Genomic DNA, 18821 nt, shown 5'->3' on the forward strand with positions numbered 1-18821 from the left:
GAACAATATAATACATGTAACTTGGAAGTCAAGTATTTATGTTGCTTAGATGGCAAAGGCTTTGTTAATATGTCAGCTATTTGCTCCGATGTTTCGCAATGAACTGCTTTGATAAATCCATCCTGAGACAACTGTCTCACGTGTTTAAATTTTATATCTATATGCCTGGATCTTTGTCCAATGGCATCAGATCTAGATATTTCGATAGCAGCTTTGTTATCTTCATGCATGATAAAAGGCAAAATGGGCTTTTTCCAAATGTCAGAGAGTAAATCATTGAACCATACAAGGTTATTAGTTGCCTTAGATAGACAAACATATTCTGCCTCTGTTGTTGAAGTGGCTACTAAATCTTGTTTGCCAGTATACCAGTAAACTGGACAGTCATTGAGAAAGAATATATAACCAGATGTGCTTTTTCTACATGAGGTATCTCCAGCCCAATCTGCATCGGCGTAACATGTGAGGATGGGCTCTTTGACCTTTTTAGGTTCCAACAATAGACAGAAGTCTAAACTATTTTTCAAGTATCTTAATATCCTTTTGACAGCTTCCCAATGGTATAGTGATGGTTTGCTAACGTGTCTGGACAATAAATTGAGAGGCAAAGCAATATCAGGCCTAGTCCAATTGGAGATGTAAAGAAGTGAACCTATGACAGACCTGTAAAATGTATTGTCTTTGAATTCAGGAGATGATTCTTCTGTATTCTTCAAAAAATCAGTTTGCATGGGAGTGTCACATGGCTTAGCGTTACTTAAGTTACATTTATTCAAGAGCTCTATGATTTTGTCCCTTTGAGAGAGTTTAAATCCCCTTCTGGTTTTACTGATTTGAACACCAAGATACTTATTTACTTTACCCAAAGATTTCAATGAAAAATGTTCATTCAGTTTTGTTACAAATACCTCTTTTCTTTCTTTATGTTTACCTATATATAAAATGTCATCCACATAGATTAGTACAAATTCTAGAGAATTATTATCTTTTTTAACAAAGAAGCAATTGTCAGCAGTAGTGGCATTGAAATTCATAGTTTTGAGAACTTTTACTAAACAATCATACTATTGTTTACCAGATTGTTTCAACCCGTATAAACTTTTATTTAATAACCAAGTCTCATTTCTGTTTGTGTATTGACTGTGGGGTGCTCTTACATATATTTCTTTATCTAACTTTGCGTGTAGGTACGCAGTCTGTATGTCGTATTGAAATACATCGAGGTTGAGTGCTGATGCTATAACCAGAGCTGTTTTGACACTCTCTGTTCTTACTGTGGGGGAGTATGTGTCTGTATAATCCTCGGGATATTTCTGTGCATAACGTTGTGCAACTAATCTAGCTTTGTATAGAGTATTGCCTCCTTCTAAATTCTTAATTTTATATATCCACCTAGTGCCAATGATGATTTTGACCTTTGGTGCAATAGTAGGGGTGAACACATTTAGCCCTCGTAAACTATCCATCTCTTTAGTCATGGCTACTTCTCATTTTTTCTTTTCTTCAGGAGGAAGCTTTAACACTTCCTCATATGTGTTAGGTATTAATGATTCTCCATCCATATACATTACATAATCTTTGTATTTATTTGGCATTTGATTTCTACTACTTCTGATTGTTTTTTCTGGTTTACTATCATTGTCATGTAAATATCTTGCTTCCTTTTTAGTTAATGAATCTGTCTTTATTTTATGTTGACTGTTTGTCCATGTTTTAATTTTATTTTTATGTGTATTGTTACTGTGCTCTTCTCTAATTCTTTTTTCTTGAAGTTTGGTATCTGTATTGGTGTTTGGGAATATTTCATTAAGATGTATTTTAGACCAGTTGGCCTGTTCATGGAACACAGCTGTTCTGGAGACTATGAATTTATTATTATTATCGATAAATCTGTATCCTTTTGTACCTGTCTCGTATCCCATGAATCTAAGTCTCCTGGATACGTTCTCACCTTTGTGCCTTAGTTGTTTAGGTATGTGTACGTCTGCAGTGACTCCAAATATGTGCATGTGTGCTAATTTTGGTTTCCTATTATACATCACTTCGTATGGTGTCTTATTTACAATGCTGGACCAAGTTCTATTTTGTGTGTAATTAGAGTATTGTAGGGCTTCTGACCAGAATTGTTTACCTAAGCCAGCATCTTCTAAAGTGCATCTAATCATGGTTTGTAATGTTGAGTTCTTTCTCTCTACCACTCCGTTCTGGAATGCAGAAAATGGACTAGATGTGTAATGTAACATCCCTCTGTCCTTTAGCCATTGGGAGAATTCCTTAGACATGAATTCACATCCCCTATCTGTCATGATTTGTTTTATTTTAATATTGTGTTGTGTCTCTATACGTTTGTAAAACTCTTTAAATTTCTGAAAAGTTTCATCCTTATGTTTTAATGTGTAAACAAATCCATAACGACTATAATCATCCACAATTGTTAGAAAATAACGTTTTTTATAAGTAATTGATGGTGTTAGTGGACCAACTAGGTCCATATGTACCAAATCAAAAATTTTGTTGGTTGATCTCGTTGACTTTCTAGGTCTGGGACTAGTTTTGAGCTTTGTAGATTTGCATACTGAGCATTCCAAATAGTTTTCACAATTTTTTATTTTAACACCTTCTGCATGTTCAGTCATCTTTTGTACTACAGGAAAACTGGCGTGTCCTAATTTCCTATGTAAGACATGAGCACACTCATCATGAATTGGTTTACCTATCTTAGGTTTTTTTTCATTGTGTGTATCTTTGTGATTATGGGTTACCTCACGTTCTTCATTGTCACTGTTACTATTCTCTCCATTATCTATTTCATTATCATTTTCCATATTTGAATCAATGTTGTGTAACCATTCTTCCTTTGTCATTAAGTAAGGTAGACCTCCTTTGGTTATTACTGTACCTATGTTTATTTTGTTTTTTTCTAATGTTGCTTTTCCTTTTGAGAACACAATGTTAATGTCAGAATCTCTGCTTAGTTTTATGGCACTAAGTATATTATGAGGAATTTCAGGTATTAGTAATACCCCCTCTATTTTTCCTAAGCCAGGTAAGATTACATTCCCTCTACCTATAACTTGAACTTTTTCTTGGTTAGCCACTTTGATTACAAATTTATCTTCTACAAATGAAGATAATATGTTTTTATTATTAGTAGTGTGATTAGTTGCTCCAGAATCAATAAGCCAATTATTGTTCTCTGGTTGTGGTGTGTTAATGTTGTCATGTTTGTTTAGCCCATTCAGTGAGCCAGATTTTCTATCCTTTGAGTTATCTCTGCCCCCTCTATGTTCTCTATAGTTAGGTGGACTTCTATACCTAAGTCTATCATTGGAAGACTGTCTGTTGTTGTACCTATTTCTATATTCTGACCTATGTCTTTCTTTTTGAATTTTGGGACAATCCCTCCTATTACGTTCTTTAGATCCACAATTGTGGCACCTAAAAGTTTCATGATATCTTTCTTGAAATGCTACCCTTTTATATTGTTTGTGTTCTATTTGGTTGTTATAACGACTTCTCCTTAAATTGTCTTCAGCTATTAACTTATTGGATAGGCTTTCTATGGATAAGTATCCTAGATTGATTGTGTCTAAGTGTGACATATAATTATCCCATGATGGGTCAAGCGAATTGATGATAACACTTTTCATCGTTTGATCTGAAAACACCTCCCCCCTTAAATGCAGTTCTGCTCTAATCTTGTTTAAAGATATTAAATGTTCACTTATGGTAACCCCTGGCTTTATCCTAGAAGAGAAGAAATCTTTAGACATTCTTGTGGTAGTGGCTACGCTTTCACTGTGAAACAAATTAAACATGCATTGAATAATTTCTGAGACAGTCAGATTTTGCTTAATACTGTGATACATGGCAGGGGACACACCTGTCATGTGTGGGGAAATTAATAGGAAAAATGCTCTATGATGTAAGCAATCTAACTTTAGAGTCCAAGGTCTTTTTGGGGGGTTGGTAATAAAAAACATTAAGTTTTCTTTCATAAAGACAACCTGGAGCTGCTGATACCATTCTTGCAAATTAATGCCATCTATTCTCAGCTTTGGGAAGTCACTGGGTAAATTCCCAACATTGTTGGGTCCATTACTTACAACCGGGGGTAGTCCGTGGTCTTGCAAATGTCGAAAATCGCAAAACGGTGTGGGAATGCTCGCAACGAGTCTGCATGGTTCTCTCTGCATCTCATGACTTCCTGGGTTGTCTGCGTAGTCCCGCGCGTGCGCGTTGCTCATTTCGTTCCTGTAGTCATCGTGAGAGGTTCTCGCTGCTGCAGCTCCCTCGCTTCGTTCTTCTTCTGATGAATCAGTTTCCGGCTCGATCTTGGGAGTCCTGGTGATGGCGGGCGCTCGTCTTCTTTTGCTGAAGGCGCTGGTTCTTGGATCAGTCTGCGGTGTGGGGTGATATCTGCAGGGCTCTCTGGGTTCAGGTGTCGATGTTTTTGCCGTCTGGATAGGAGCGGGTAGATTTTGAGGCGTTGGCTCGCTTGCTTGCCTTTTGGTTGATTTTTTAGTAATCTTCAGTTTCGGCCCAAATGCAGCAAAAAGCGTTTTCATTGCTGATTTTATTTGTGTGTCTATCGAATCTTCTTCATTCTCTGTTTCTGATTCTTCTGAGGTATATACTTTTTCTTTTTCATTTTTCGTATCGAGTAAGACTTTTCGCGCCAGACATTTTGAATCCTGCTTTCTGATTGGCTCTGCTTCACTCATCTTGGGAGTCTGTTGAAACCAAGATGGCTGCCATTCGAAATTTTGCGCGGGATTGTTGGTCTTCTTCTTCGCTGCATTTTTATCTGTAAGCATATCACTTACTATTTTTGAGTCTTTTGGTTTTTCAGTAGCGATGTGCTTCTCTCTCGCTGCTCCGTTGTTTTTTAGTATATCTTGGAGGTCCGCGACAAGACTTTCATCGCTCTTTTGGCTTTTTAGGAGTTTTAGTATCTCTGACCTGAGTTCGTTGTATTCTATTTCGTTTTCTTCTTGGTCATCATCTTCATTTATTATTTCTTTGTCTTCTGTGGTGTATTCTTCAGATTCTCTCGAAATTGCATTTGTGGACTCATCTATTATTTCTTGATCCGCTTCCATTTCTTTGCTGTATGCCCTGGTGTTGGGCCTATCTCTTTTAGACATGTTTAAGTTTTTATTGAGTCAATTTAACCATCCTCTGCTACCAGATTGTTGCGATATTTTTAGGATCAGACTCAATAAATTGTTCAAGAATTAAGAGTTCAAATATAACACTCTTTATTTACATGAGGCATTCTATATTCACTGAATATTCACAGATAGAAGCACAGAATGAACGTATGCAGCTCCTTATATATACAATGGGCGGAGCTAATTATGGGAGTGGTAAAGTATGAATACATTAAGAAGTGAAGAATAAGTTAACCCCTGACACACTGTTCATATATTATTTACACAATGGAGAATAAGGCATTTACTTGTGACAGGCATTTTAGAGGGCTCCCCCCATTATTTCTGGGATATCAAAAAGATTGTGATTGCACAAATCTTTGAAATACCTGCCTGTGGCATTTCAGGCTGCAGATAAATAAGGACAGAGAACAGATATGATTCTTTGGCTGCTTGAGAGGGATCAGCTGACATCATCTTTCAGATGTCCTTTAAGGATTTCAAGCAAAATCATTGGATCAGCTCATGTATGGAGAATAACTTGGACCATTTTCTATTGTTGGCCTGTTAGAACATATTGATAGTGGAGTTTTTCTCTGTCTCACATTTCTACATTTCTTCTGGCTGTAAGTTGTTCCTTTGTATTGAGGTCTGGCCTCAGAATGATTATGTAGCACTTAGGGAAGAAGATGCAGCCCAATAGACCAGCACTGGAAGCCAAAATGGAGAAGACCTGAACAGCCACCATGTATTTCCCCTTTGTGCTCAGGTAGGCTGGCACAAAGGAGACCCAAACACTACAGAAGACCAGCATACTGAAAGTGATCAGTTTGGCTTCATTGAAGGCCCCAGGGAGATTCCTGGCCAGGAAAGCCACCGTGAAGCAGATGGAAGCCAGGAAGCTCATGTAGTTGAGGGTGATGTAGAACATGATAGCAGCTCCTTCATTGCATTGCAGGATGATCTCTCCAGGCTGGGAGTGGAAATCAGAGTCAGGGAATGGAGGAGAAACTCCAAGCCAGATAAAGGAGATGATAATTTGGACAGCAGAGCAAGAAATGATGATTGAGTTGGCCAAGCTCTTTCCTAACCATCTCTTCACTTGGTTTCCTGGTTTTGTGGCCAGGAAAGCCAGCACCACTGTAATTGTTTTGGCCAAGATTGAAGAAATGGCCACTGAGAAGCTGATGCTGAAAACCATTTGTCGGAGAAGGCAGGTGGCTTTCCTTGGTTGACCAACAAAAAGAAAAGGAGATAAGAAGCAAAGCAGGAGGGAAACCAGGAGGATGTAAGAGAGGTCCCGGTTGTTGGCTTTGACAATGGGAGTTTCTTGGTATTTAAGGAATAGCTTTAAAATAAGACCTGTGGTTAGGACCAAAAACAGGGCAAAGGAGACCAAGATGTTTCCCAGGTGTTCTTTATAAGAAAGGAAAGTGATCACTTTGGGGATACATTGAACTCAGTCTTCATTTGGATATTTTTCATCTGGACATCTGGTACATTTTTCAGTATCTGAGAAAACCAAAAATAAATATTTCTTTAATATTCTGTCCTTTCAAATTTCAAGAAGTACCTTCTTGGGACCAAATCTAATACTATGAGGATTTTCAAAAAAGCATTTGTTAACAATTCCACCAAAATAAGATAAATGAATATAATTATTAATATACTGGATGCATGATATCTATTTTGTGAAATCTCTTGGCTGGCAGAGAAAGGTAGTCCTGGAAATAATTATTTGGAATGGCTATTGGCAGCAGTGGTAATATGTGTGTAAACAGATGCACTCATAATTCTCCATTCCACCTCATTGTGGACCACTGATTCTATGCTCAAGTGATCCTCAAGAAGAGACCCATGTAGAATGCATATCAGCAATCCTTCTAGGAGTTGGACCTATGAGAAGTTCTCAAGTTTCAAAGAACTCAGATGTTCTTAGAAAGCTGAACTTGGCAATACACATCAAAACTAAAAAGCAGAAGAGATGTTTCCTGTGTCAGTAGTAAAGCTTGCACAAACAACCACAATTCTCCTATCTCTTCCGAGCACTTCCTTCAAGGCTGTTTGTTCTTCTTTCCTTTCTATAAGAAATTTTGCAATTGGAAAAGAAAATGAAAACAGTTGAGCTTCAATATCTCTTTTAACTTTCACTTTCATGAAAATCCTCTGGATGAATCCACTTCCTGCCCTTTTCTTTGGTGTCACCCACCTTCCTGAGGGGAGACGGTCCCCTCCGGACATGGAATGCAGTCGTAGCAACAAAGTGGCTCTCCTTCTCGAGTTCTTTTGACAAATCCAGGATGACAATTGTCCACACATTTGGACTCAGGCAAAGACTGCAGTAAAGCAAAGAATAAAAAAACAAAACAAAAATTTAGGACTAAATATCCATAGAAAATGGAGGTTGGCATGAATATTAGCCAAGTTGTCTCTGGGCTTCATTTAGATAAATGTTTTCAGGAGATACAACTACTGACTTATTCCTCCCTTTTGCTTCTGGAATACCTTATTGCAATTGCATTGCATTGACAGTGAGAACAATCAACCGATGGAACAGCTTTTGCCTTCAGAAGTTGTGGGAGCTTCATCACTGGAGGCTTTCAAGAAGAGATTAGACTGCCATTTGAATGGTTGCAGGAACTGGGCTTGGCTAGTCTAGTGAAGAGAAGGACCAGGGGGGACATGACAGCAGTGTTCCAATATTTGAGGGGCTGCCACAGAGTGGAAAGGATCAAGCTATTTTCCAAACCACCTGAAGGCCAGACAAGGAATAATGGATGGAAACTGACCAAGGAGAGATTCAACCTAGAAAAGAAGAGGAACTTTCTGACAGCGAGAACAATCAACCAATGGAACAGAAGTTGCCTTTGGAAGTTGTGGGAGCTTCAGCACTTGTGACTTTCAAGAAAAGATTGGACTGCCATTTGTCAGAAATGGTGTAGGATATCCTGCTTGAGCAGGGGGGGGGGGTTGGACTACATGACCTATAAGGTCCCTTCCAACTCTGTTAATCTGTTAAAACAATGAGGTTTCTATTCCCCACCTTTAATTGTCAAGGAAAGTCACCCATCTTCTTGACTAGGCTTAGTCACTTGAAATGGGTTTTAAGGCTCTGGAAAAAGGAGAAAAGACATGAATATTTTCCTCACCTTGTTGAGCAACTTTAACCATGAAAGAGTATCTTGGTTAATAATAAGTCTCTGTTTTTCAAAACTCCCAAGTTCTTCGTGAATGGGATCCTCCTCAGGAGCAACCACCCAACTAATGATTTTCAGATCTGCTCCTACATCTCCATTTTCATCCAAATATAGTTTCCTCTGGGAAATATTCCAAAAATCATTTTTCTCCAGGAAACGATGGAACTAGAATGGGAACATTCGGAAAATTTAAAAGCAACAATCTTGTTTTCTTAGCCCACCGACTCTTTTCACATTTGAATGTGAAATGTAGCTTGTATAAAAAACAAATGGATGGCAGCTACAATGTAGAATAGGATAGGATAGGATAGGATAGGATAGGATAGGATAGGATAGGATAGGATAGGATAGGATAGGATAGAATAAAAATTTCCAGTGTTGGAGCATTCACAACTTCTGAAGGCAAGTTGTTCCACTGATTAATTGTTCTAAATGTCAGGAAATTTCTCCTTAGTTCTAAGTTGCTTCTCTCCTTGATTAGTGTCCACCCATTGCTTCTTGTCCTACCCTCAAGTGCTTTGGAGAATAGTTTGACTCCATCTTATTTGTGGCAACCCCTGAGATATTGGAACACTGCTATCATGTAAAGATCAATGTAGATTTTTCTTTAAGATTTTGTTTGTATTTTTTAAAATATTTTTGAGAATAATCTCAAAATAGTAATTTTAGGAAATGTAGGAGTTTGCATACGTGCAAGAATTTTCCTAATCTCGAAGGCAAACCTCAGATAAGGAAGGTTACATGCACATAGGCACCAGGAAATGGCATTAGAAGATAAGACCCTAACTCTGTAAATAAGAGGAACAGGAGGAGAGGAAGTGGGATGTGTGTTAGATTTTAATTACAGCTAAATATTGTAAGTGCTTAAGCAAAGCAGTAATGATTAACCTATGATTTAAGTTACCTGGAAGATTCTGTGAGCCAATGATATGCTGCCAAGTATGCTGTAACTTGAAAGTAACAAACTATATAATGTCACTATGTAAGGCAATAAAGTTACCACATATTTCCTCAACCTCTCTCTGTGTGGTCATTTACAACAAGTGGCGCCCGAACAGGGATCCCTGCTTCGTCCAGCAAGGATTTGGTGCACCGTCAACCCGTGTGGTATCTTCAACCTTTTAAAGGTTTCTGTAAGTAATGGAGTCTACGCTTTTGGAGGAAGAAAGGAAGCATGCTGAAGAATTAAGCTATTTACTTAAGAAAAATCACAGCGATGTATCACAACGCAGTCTCTTACGGCTGGTCCAGGAGATTGCGAATCAGTGTTTATGGTATCCTGAAAAGGGATCTTTAATATTATCTGACTGGGAAAAAATTGGGAAAGTTTTACATACTGAGCCAAGAGCTAAGGTAGAGATTTTGCAGGTATGGCATTTATGTTGCTATGCAGTGGAAAAATTTGGAAATACTGAACCGTCTCTTTTAACTCCTTCACCTCCATGTTACTCCAATGCTGTTGTCTGTCCTCCTTCCTCCCTGGACTATCTGACTCTGCCTCCTTCAGCTTTTACTGACACAGGTCAGATTACTAAACCTTCTGACTCTGCTGTTCAATCCTCTTTTCAAAACATGGTAGAATCCTGTAAACAGGATTTAGAGGCTGAAACAGAGGCTGAAAATTTGGGTGTGTCCTATATTCTGAATGTAGCTTTTTCGAAGCTTTTTTCAGCCCTAACAAGGCGGTAGTGAGTGAAGTGATCTTCTGTGGTTACCCTGCTTTTCTCATTGCTGCTCCCTCCGACGATCAGCTGTGCTTTAGAAGCTGTTTTTTATCCCTAATGAGGCCCTAACGAGTGAAGCAATCTTTTGCACTTTGCCTGCTTTTCCCATTGCTTCTCTCTCTGATGATCAGCTGTGCTTTAGAAGCTGTTTTTTTATCCCTAATGAGGTGGTAGCGTCTGAAGCGATCTTCCGCTCTTTGCTTGCTTTTCTGATTGCTTCTCTCTCTGAAGATCAACTGTGCTTTAGAATCTGTTTTTTATCCGCAACCCAGCACATTCACGCTCAAAACCAGCAAACTAATGTACCGAACCTGATCAGACTAAGAACCCTAGCCAGATGAATAACTGGTAGGCAGAATTTTTTGCCCCTATTTTCCTCCCCCAAAATTAAGTTGTGTCTTATATTCTGGTGCATCTTATACTCCGAAAAATATGGTATATATCATGGATCCTGCTCTTTGGAACATTATGCCTGAAGAGATTAGATTAGCCAAACCTGTTGGCCTTTTGTAGCAGAGGTAGGTCAAGATGTTTCCTCTTCTACCCCTTTGGAATCCTCCATAAACATACGTAAGTTTGATGGATCATTGTCAGGACCACATACCTGCCAGGGCTGGAGCCATGGAGCCTCCAACCTTTCTTCACCCTCCTTCCTTCTCCTCCTGGATCTGGAGGAATATGCAACATTCAAGACATGGGCCAGAGTCTTCATGACACTGTAGAAATGGCGATGATATCGGATCCATATTCTCTCCCTTTCCTCTTGGGTCTCCAGTGGTGTTTTCTGGGTGCATCTTCTCCGGCCTTTGACAGAAGAGACATGCTTTGAAAAAGAACAGTAAAAATAGTGATCTTCAATTAGAGGTATCAGAAAGAAAGTGATTTCAAAGTCATCATCTTTTGGCTTTTCTTTTTCCTGAAAACCAAAGGTCCAAATACTGTGGACATGTTTGAAAAATCTCTTCTGACTCTTTATCAAATGCTCGAGGGTTCCCATGATCCAGACTTTCTCTTCAATGGGTCCCGGCAAATTTTCAAGTGTTAAATGGAAATAAAGAATTCTGTCCCAAACATTCGCATATTCTGTGAAGTGAACAAAGACATTGACTTGTCTCCACTTGGAGATGGCATCCGTAAGGAGTGCTGTATGCCTAGTCATTGACAATCTTTGTGATATAACAGCACAAATTCCATTCCTGATGAGCATAGGAGTAAAAATCCTCATGAAATTCTCTCCTTTTTCTGTGTCTGAAGTAAAGAGACCAATCAGTGACCATCTGAAATGAAGGAGCAGTTGGACAATTCCTGGATACTCGATGCCTTCTTTAGGGAGCATGTGATGGAAAAAAGGGAAATGACTTCTATCACTCAGAGCCTCTGAAGCAGTTCCATCACTGATCTGGAAAAGCAATGAAGGATACAGAGTAATATTTGGGGTTAGATCAGGGCCAAAACACTTTGTTGTTAGTTGCGAAGTCATATCCGACCCATCGCGACCCCATGGACAACATTCCTCCAGGCCTTCCTGTCCTCTACCATCCTCTGGAGTCCATTTAAGTTCATGCCTACTGCTTCAGTGACTCCATGCAGCCACCTCATTCTCTATCATCCCCTTCTTCTTTTGCCCTCAGTCTTTCCCTGCATTAGGCTCTTCTCCAGTGAGTCCTTCCTTCTCATTAGGTGGCCAAAGTATTTGAGTTTCATCTTCAGGATCTGGCCTTCTAAAAAGCAGTCAGGGTTGATCTCTGACCTAAGTCTTTCCCCTTTTTAAATGGAAATTTTAAACTTGGTTTTAAATTATTGGGGTTTTAAATTTGTTCAGCCAAATTATTTAATTCGTTTTAGTTTATTTTAAATTTTGTATCTATATGTTTTATTCTATGGCTGTTCACCACCCTGAGTCCTTTGGGAGTAGGGCGGTATACAAATTCAATAAAATAAAATAAGTAAAATAAATCTCCTCTAGGACTGACTAATTTGATCAACTTGCAGTCCAAGGGATTCACAGGAGTCTTCTCCAGCACCATAGTTCATAATACTAGACTTTAATAAATCCAACTTCAGAAAATTCACTGATGTTTTGTTTCTAAATAAGCTACTTTGATGAAGAGGCAGCTTACATTCAGTCTCAGAAAAAACTATTCCTATCTCTCGGTAAGGAATGATGTTAATTTATGGCTATGATGTCATTTCCAAAGACCATAACTTTTGACTTTGATTTATTAATAATCAGAGAATTATTACGATGGTAGGAACCAACTCTTCTCAGCAAACTCTGGAAGACATCTTGAGACTATGATAATAATATATTATGAAACTAAAAGATGGTGTTAAACAGGTATTTAGTTCCTTAGGCATGTGTACTTCAGAATCCTTCATTAGTTCTGATAAGTCATCAATATCTAGACTGAATTACAATAGTTCAAATATGCATGGTTGTCTCATCCCTGTTAATTATTAATCCTACTTGTTGTGGCTTCATTGAGCCCCAACCACACTCTCCAATAAATCCTTTTAGAAAGGGCTTTGATCAGGGCCAACAGTCTGAGTTCGATTTTAAGGGCAATCAATTTCCTCCTTAGTATTTATTCGTTTACTATGGCAAATGCTTCCTGGCAAATAGATGGGGAAGAAATGGAGGTAGTCACAGAATTTATTTTCCTGGGGAGGACTCCCTTGAACTGCAAGGTGATCCAACTGGTCAGTCCTAGAGGAGATCAATCCTGACTGCTCTTTAGAAGGCCAGATCCTGAAGATGAAACTCAAATACTTTGGCCACCTAAAGAGAAGGAAGGACTCACTGGAGAAGAGCCTAATGCTGGAAAAGGTTGAGGGCAAAAGAAGAAGGGGACGACAAAGAATGAGGTGGCTGGATGGAGTCACTGAAGCAGTAGGCGTGAGCTTAAATGGATTCCGGAGGATGGTAGAGGACAGGAAGGCCTGGAGGAATGTTTTAGATTGAACATAGAACTTTTTGATTGGACATAGAGCCTCTCCTCACCTTCACAAGGATGCATCTTATCCACCCCCAGCAACAGGAAGGGTGTCATAATGATATGATACGATATATTTTCTTTAATCCTCGTTCCCTGTCCACTGTGGAACTCAATTCCTATTCATGAAAGCTATAATGGCCATGGTGAAAAGTAGCTCTTGAATTCCACAGAGAAGATATATCTGATTTATCACTCATTCACCCCCCAATCACTTTATCATATAGAGAAACACACACACAAACACACAAACCTGTGGAACTTTGTAAGTGCCTACTAATGATGACACTTGGGTGGAGATGTCCCTCTTAGCCCCATCAAGAAGACCCAAAAGGTGGTCCTTTTTTCCACAGCTGTAGTTGGGAACATTGGCTTCTCCAGCAGAGAGTATATCCAGCAAGGCATCTGAAGTGCCAAGTGTGGTCAAATAGTTGTCATGGATGTTGTAGCCCAATGTGAGATTGTGGAGGAGTTGGGGATTCATGTTGACCAGTTGAACGGCAAAAATGAGGCATAGCATTTTAAAGCGAGTTGTAGATAAACTACTGTAAAAAGATTTCATGTTGTCATCATCAACAACAGAAACAAAAAAAAAATACTTTTCAAATCACTTTTGTCTCCATAACCCTACAAAGTCTTAAGCCAATACAGATCCCAAACCAGAATTTAAAAAATAGTCATCCATCAGCACTTAATTTTTATGAGCATTGGGATGATAGAATGAAGACAGTCCTCCACTGGTGTAAAGGTGGGCAAATCCCCAATAACGTTTTTATCTTCCTAGTAACCAGAATTCAAAATCATTCAAATATTAAAGTAGATTGCTCATAAAATGAAGAGGATGTTTCATAAGTGACGCAGAAAAGCAATTCTAAAAATAAGTCATCCTTTATAGCTAATCTTGTGTAGCTTCTTCTCCGGTAATATTGTACTGCAAACTAGGGCATACAAAACTTTTGCTAGACCAATTCTTGAATACAGCTCATCTGTCTGGAACCTGCACTGCATACATATCGGACATTAATACAATTAATTGGGAGAGTCCAGAGATATTTCACGAGAAGAGTCCTCCACTCCTCTGCTCACAACAGAATATCTTATGCCACCGACTTGAAATTTTGGACTTAGACAACTTAGAACTACGCTGCCTTCGGTCTGACCTAAGCGTAGTACACAAAATTATCTGCTACAACGTCCTACCTGTCAATGACTACTTCAGCTTCAACCACAACAATACACGTGCACACAATAGATACAAACTCAAGATAAACTGCTCCAAACTCAATTGCAGAAAACTTCAGCAACAGAGTGGTCAATGCCTGGAATGCCCTACCTGACTCTGTGATTTCTTCCCCAAACCCCCAAAACGTTAACCTTAAACCATCTACTGTTGACCTCACCCCATTCCTAAGAGGTCTGTAAGGAGTGTGTATAAGCACACCAACATGCTACAGTCCCAGTCCTAATGTCCCCTTTTATTCGTATCCATTTCATGTATTCATAATCATGTTTATACTTATATCTGTTATCTTATACATGCTTGACAAATAAAATAAAATAAATAAATAAACCAGAACCATTTCAATCACTACTTTAAAAAAGAAGCCAGTTTTCAAATGATGAAGGCAGTATTGAGTGGGGAGAGGAAAATAATCTGGACTTCTTTTGAGTGTTTTTTTTCTGCCCCAATTTGAACCTTGCCCAGAAAAAAAGAGAGAAACAATAGAAATCATGACCTCACCCCATTCCTAAGAGGTCTGTAAGGGGCGTGCATAAGAGCACCAGTGTGCCTACTGTCCCTGTCCTTATGTTCCCTTTAATTGTACTCATTTTATGTATTCATTTCATGCTTATACTTACAGTATATATATTATCTAATACGTACTTGACAAAATAAATAAATAAACAAATAAACAAGCAAGCAAACAAACAAAATAAATAAATAAATAAATAAATAAATAAATGATACAAGAAATTAGACAGATCATGCAATGTAGGAGAAAGTGAAATAAGTAGAAAATAAGAGTGTTAGAACTGCAAATGGAGGGAATGCAACTCCATCACACTGAATGACTTACATGCGGGACTGACTGTAAGGAGCCACGTGGAAAGGCGGCACTACAGGTGATATCTTTGATGCAGAGACGACTATACTAATGAGATGGTCTCCTGGTTTGTAATAGCTCAGTGGATGTTTTCCATCCTGGTTCTGAAAATTCAGCAGGCACTTCTTTCTAAGCTTCCCAATGACTGGCTGGGACACCAGCTTCATCAGAAGCAGAAGCAGGAGCTCCATAATTCATAGGCCCGATTCAGTCCCCTTCCTGATTCTAAACAAAAACTACAAGAAGAAGTTGAAGAATTCAAAGCACTCTAACAGGATGAAAATGCCAGTGGCTTTTCTGATAAAGACAGAGACAAACCACGCTTCAGTTGAAAGGGAAGAAAGGCCCCTGCCTGTCCCAAAACGTGTGCCATAGAAAGTGTGATATGAGGTATTTATCATGCACTTTTCTGATGCAAGATCCCTTTCCTGTTGCTTCAACCTGATATTTACATCAAAGGCAGTCACTGCAGAAGTAGCAGAAAAGATCTGCTAAGACCAGGATGTTGATAATCATAGTGAGAAGCAATTTGTCCTCTGGGGCTTCTGAACTTCTTCTGGGCTCCCTGTGAGGAAAGGTAGCTAGAAAAAAAAAAAAACATGCTAGTGAAAAATTTCCTTCACATACATCACTGGAGCTGTTGTGGTCATTTTTGTCTAGACAAATTCAAAAAGTGATGCTGGAGGAAGATAAAACAACACCCAGGAAACTGAATTCTGCTCTTCTTGTCCCCAGAGACTGTTTGGGAAGTTCACCCAGAGTTTGGTGATACACTAGGGTAAGGTGACCAGATTTTAACATTGGTAAAGAGGGACATTGTGGGCGTGGCTTATTTTGTGGGTGTGGCTAGCTGGTCATGTGACTGGGTGGGCGTGGCTACCTGGTCATGTGACCGGGTGGCCATGGCTATGTCTATAGGGTAAGGTGAACAGATTTTAACATTGGTAAGAAGGACACCATTGTGGGCGTGGCTTATTGTGTGGGCGTGGCTTGGAGGCCATGTGACTGGGTGGGCGTGGCTACCTGGTCATGTGACCGGGTGGCCATGGCTATGTGTATAGGGACTACTCAGAGGGCTGAAAAGTCATTTCTGACAGGTCCTCACACTTTTGACTGGTCCTCACACTTATGACCATCCTCACATTTATGCCCATGCAGCATTCTTAACAACCATGTCACTCATTTCACAACTGCTTCTCTTCAACATGGTGACAAGATAGGGCAAAAATGTAAAATGTGAGGACAGTCATAAGTTCGAGGACTGGTCAAAAGTGTGAGGACCAGTCAAAAATAACTTTTTCAGCCCTCTGAGTAGTCCATATGCATTAAAGGATTACAGCAATAGAGAGGGATGAAGGAATGGAAATTAGAGTAGGAGTGAGGGTAAGAGAGGGAGGAAGAGAGGAGGAGAAGGAGAAAGAAAGAGGAAGTAGGGAGGAGAAAAAGAGGGTGGGGGGAAGAGAAAGTAAGAAGGAAAGAAAAGAGAGAGGTGGTAGGTTTGAGGAGAAAGATTGCTGTACAATAAAAAAGATGAAAGGGAAGAAAGCCAACCCCAAGCAAATATAAAGATATTAAGATAAAGAATAAATTGTTAAACTTTAAAGAATAAAAGAGAACAAATATGAATAAATAGCAATAATTAGAAACACACATACAAACATACAATGTATTTTCTTTGAACAGAATATTTGGCTGGTTCACAAATTTAAACAGCGTTTAGTCATTTCAATTAAATTTACAATTTCTATATTTCCTTTTTGCCATATTTATTCCTCATCTATTTTTTAAAAAAACCAATATTACCCTTCATCCTCATCTCTAATCTTAATCAAATTCAATTTTTCCCTTCTATTCTATATTATACCCCTTCCCATTGTCATCTATTTTTATATCCATCCTCACATTGTTTAATTATGTAATTATGTAATACAGTTGTTTAATACAAATTCAACATTTTAATATAAATCAATTAGTTATAAAACTATCTTTTTTGTATATTAATCAATATGAACATGAATATTCCAATTATTTCCATGCAATCCAATTTCTTACAAATCAATTAATTATATTTACCAATAATAATAAACCAAATAATTTCTCCCATATATTCCTCCGAACCACAACTTAACCATTTCTGCTTTCAACACAATATACAATTAATAGTATCTCAATTATTACAATTCCCTAGTTAAATACAGCTTTTTTTCCTTTGTGTTTTAAAATCTTGAACTCTCCTCCTAAATTTCCCATTGTTTGCAGTTTTTCACCTACCTTTTTTGGGGAGGAAAAATAAAAATAAAAATAAATCTCTCTCTGCCTCATTTTGTCACGCTGCACCAAAGACCCTGGTTTCGGTTTCGTTTCTGAAGCTTAGCTAGGGGAAAAAAAAACTGCTTTACACTGATTGCCTGTAGGGCGGCCCTTTGAAGCCCCGGGCAAGAGTTTAAACATTTTTTTTTTCTTCTAGCCATCAGCTGGGGCTCAAAAAAAATCGGGACTTTTTTGAAACGCCGCGGGACGCGGGACAAATTGCTCAAAAACGGGACTGTCCCGCCAAAAGCGGGACGTCTGGTCACCTTACACTAGGGTGATGACACATAACTCTAGTCAGGGGTGGGCTTCAACAATTTTAGCAAGGGGTTCTTTGCCCGGTTGCTGGGTGGGTGTGGCCATGATGGGTGTGGCCTAGCTGGTCTCCTGCACCACAGTGGGGGGGCATTTTTGCCCTCCCTAGGCTCTGGAGGCTTTCCTTGAGCCTCTGAGAGGGTGAAAACTGCCTCCCCAGGTTCTGGTAGGTCCTCTTGTAGGCCCATTTTTCACCCTAACCAAGCCTCTGCATGCGCCATACATTTACCTGCATCTAAAACGGGCTGTGTGGGGACTCCTTCAAGGGACAGGGTGGGGTGGGTGGGGCCAGCCAGGAGTGGGATTTGGGGATTCTCCAAACTACACAGAATCTTACTGAACCCCTGTGAACCCCCAGCAGCCCACCCCTGACTCTAGTACTTCCTGTCTTCTAACACCAAGGGAGCAAATCAGTAATCTTGAAACTTGCCTAATTTTAAGAGTAGGACCTGTTGGCAATTTTTGAAATTGCTTGGCCTGAAGTGAAATTTTCTATCTGTTTAGCAATATCAGTGTTTGGGTTAGAGCTGACTAAGAGACTGGAACGTTACAGCCTATGGAATGTATCATGAGGTAAATAGGGATAAAATTATAGAGTGAATACAAATTTTCTTTGTTTTTTTCGTTGACATTCTCTGTGTTGCCCTTCCACTTTCATGTAAGACACTCAGATTCTTTGCATTTTGAAGTTTCTTATTTTATTAAATCATCAGTGGGCTGTGATTTATGACAGAGCCCACAGCATGGTGGGTGGTATGACCTAATTTCTTACCAGCCCCCACCCAGAATCTGGTTTGGGGTGTTTCTTGGGGTCCCTCTTCTTTTTCTGTGGATGTAGTTGGTGGAATGGGACCCCTTTGGCCTTTTTATCTCTGAGGCTGTGTGTAAAGCCTCCTCCAAATATTTCCAAGTGTTTGGTATGTGTGTCCTTGTGAGAGTCCCTGTGTTACTGGTATATATAGATAAATAGTTGGGGCCATTGGTGCGTTCTACTTACCTTTAGTACCAGTTCGCAGCGGGGCCG

At 39.2% G+C, this 18821-nt stretch overlaps 1 pseudogene; it reads right to left on the reverse strand.

Annotated features, from left to right (window-relative positions):
- Positions 1-5754: 5754 nt before the first annotated feature.
- Positions 5755-15363, reverse strand: LOC139309299 (vomeronasal type-2 receptor 26-like; annotated as a pseudogene).
- Between the last annotated feature and the right edge of the window lie 3458 nt (positions 15364-18821).

Source organism: Pituophis catenifer, unplaced genomic scaffold (assembly GCF_029215685.1).
Source record: "Pituophis catenifer annectens isolate HBS135680 unplaced genomic scaffold, rPitCat1.0.hap2 SCAF_2, whole genome shotgun sequence".
Taxonomy (NCBI): Eukaryota; Metazoa; Chordata; class Lepidosauria; order Squamata; family Colubridae; genus Pituophis; species Pituophis catenifer.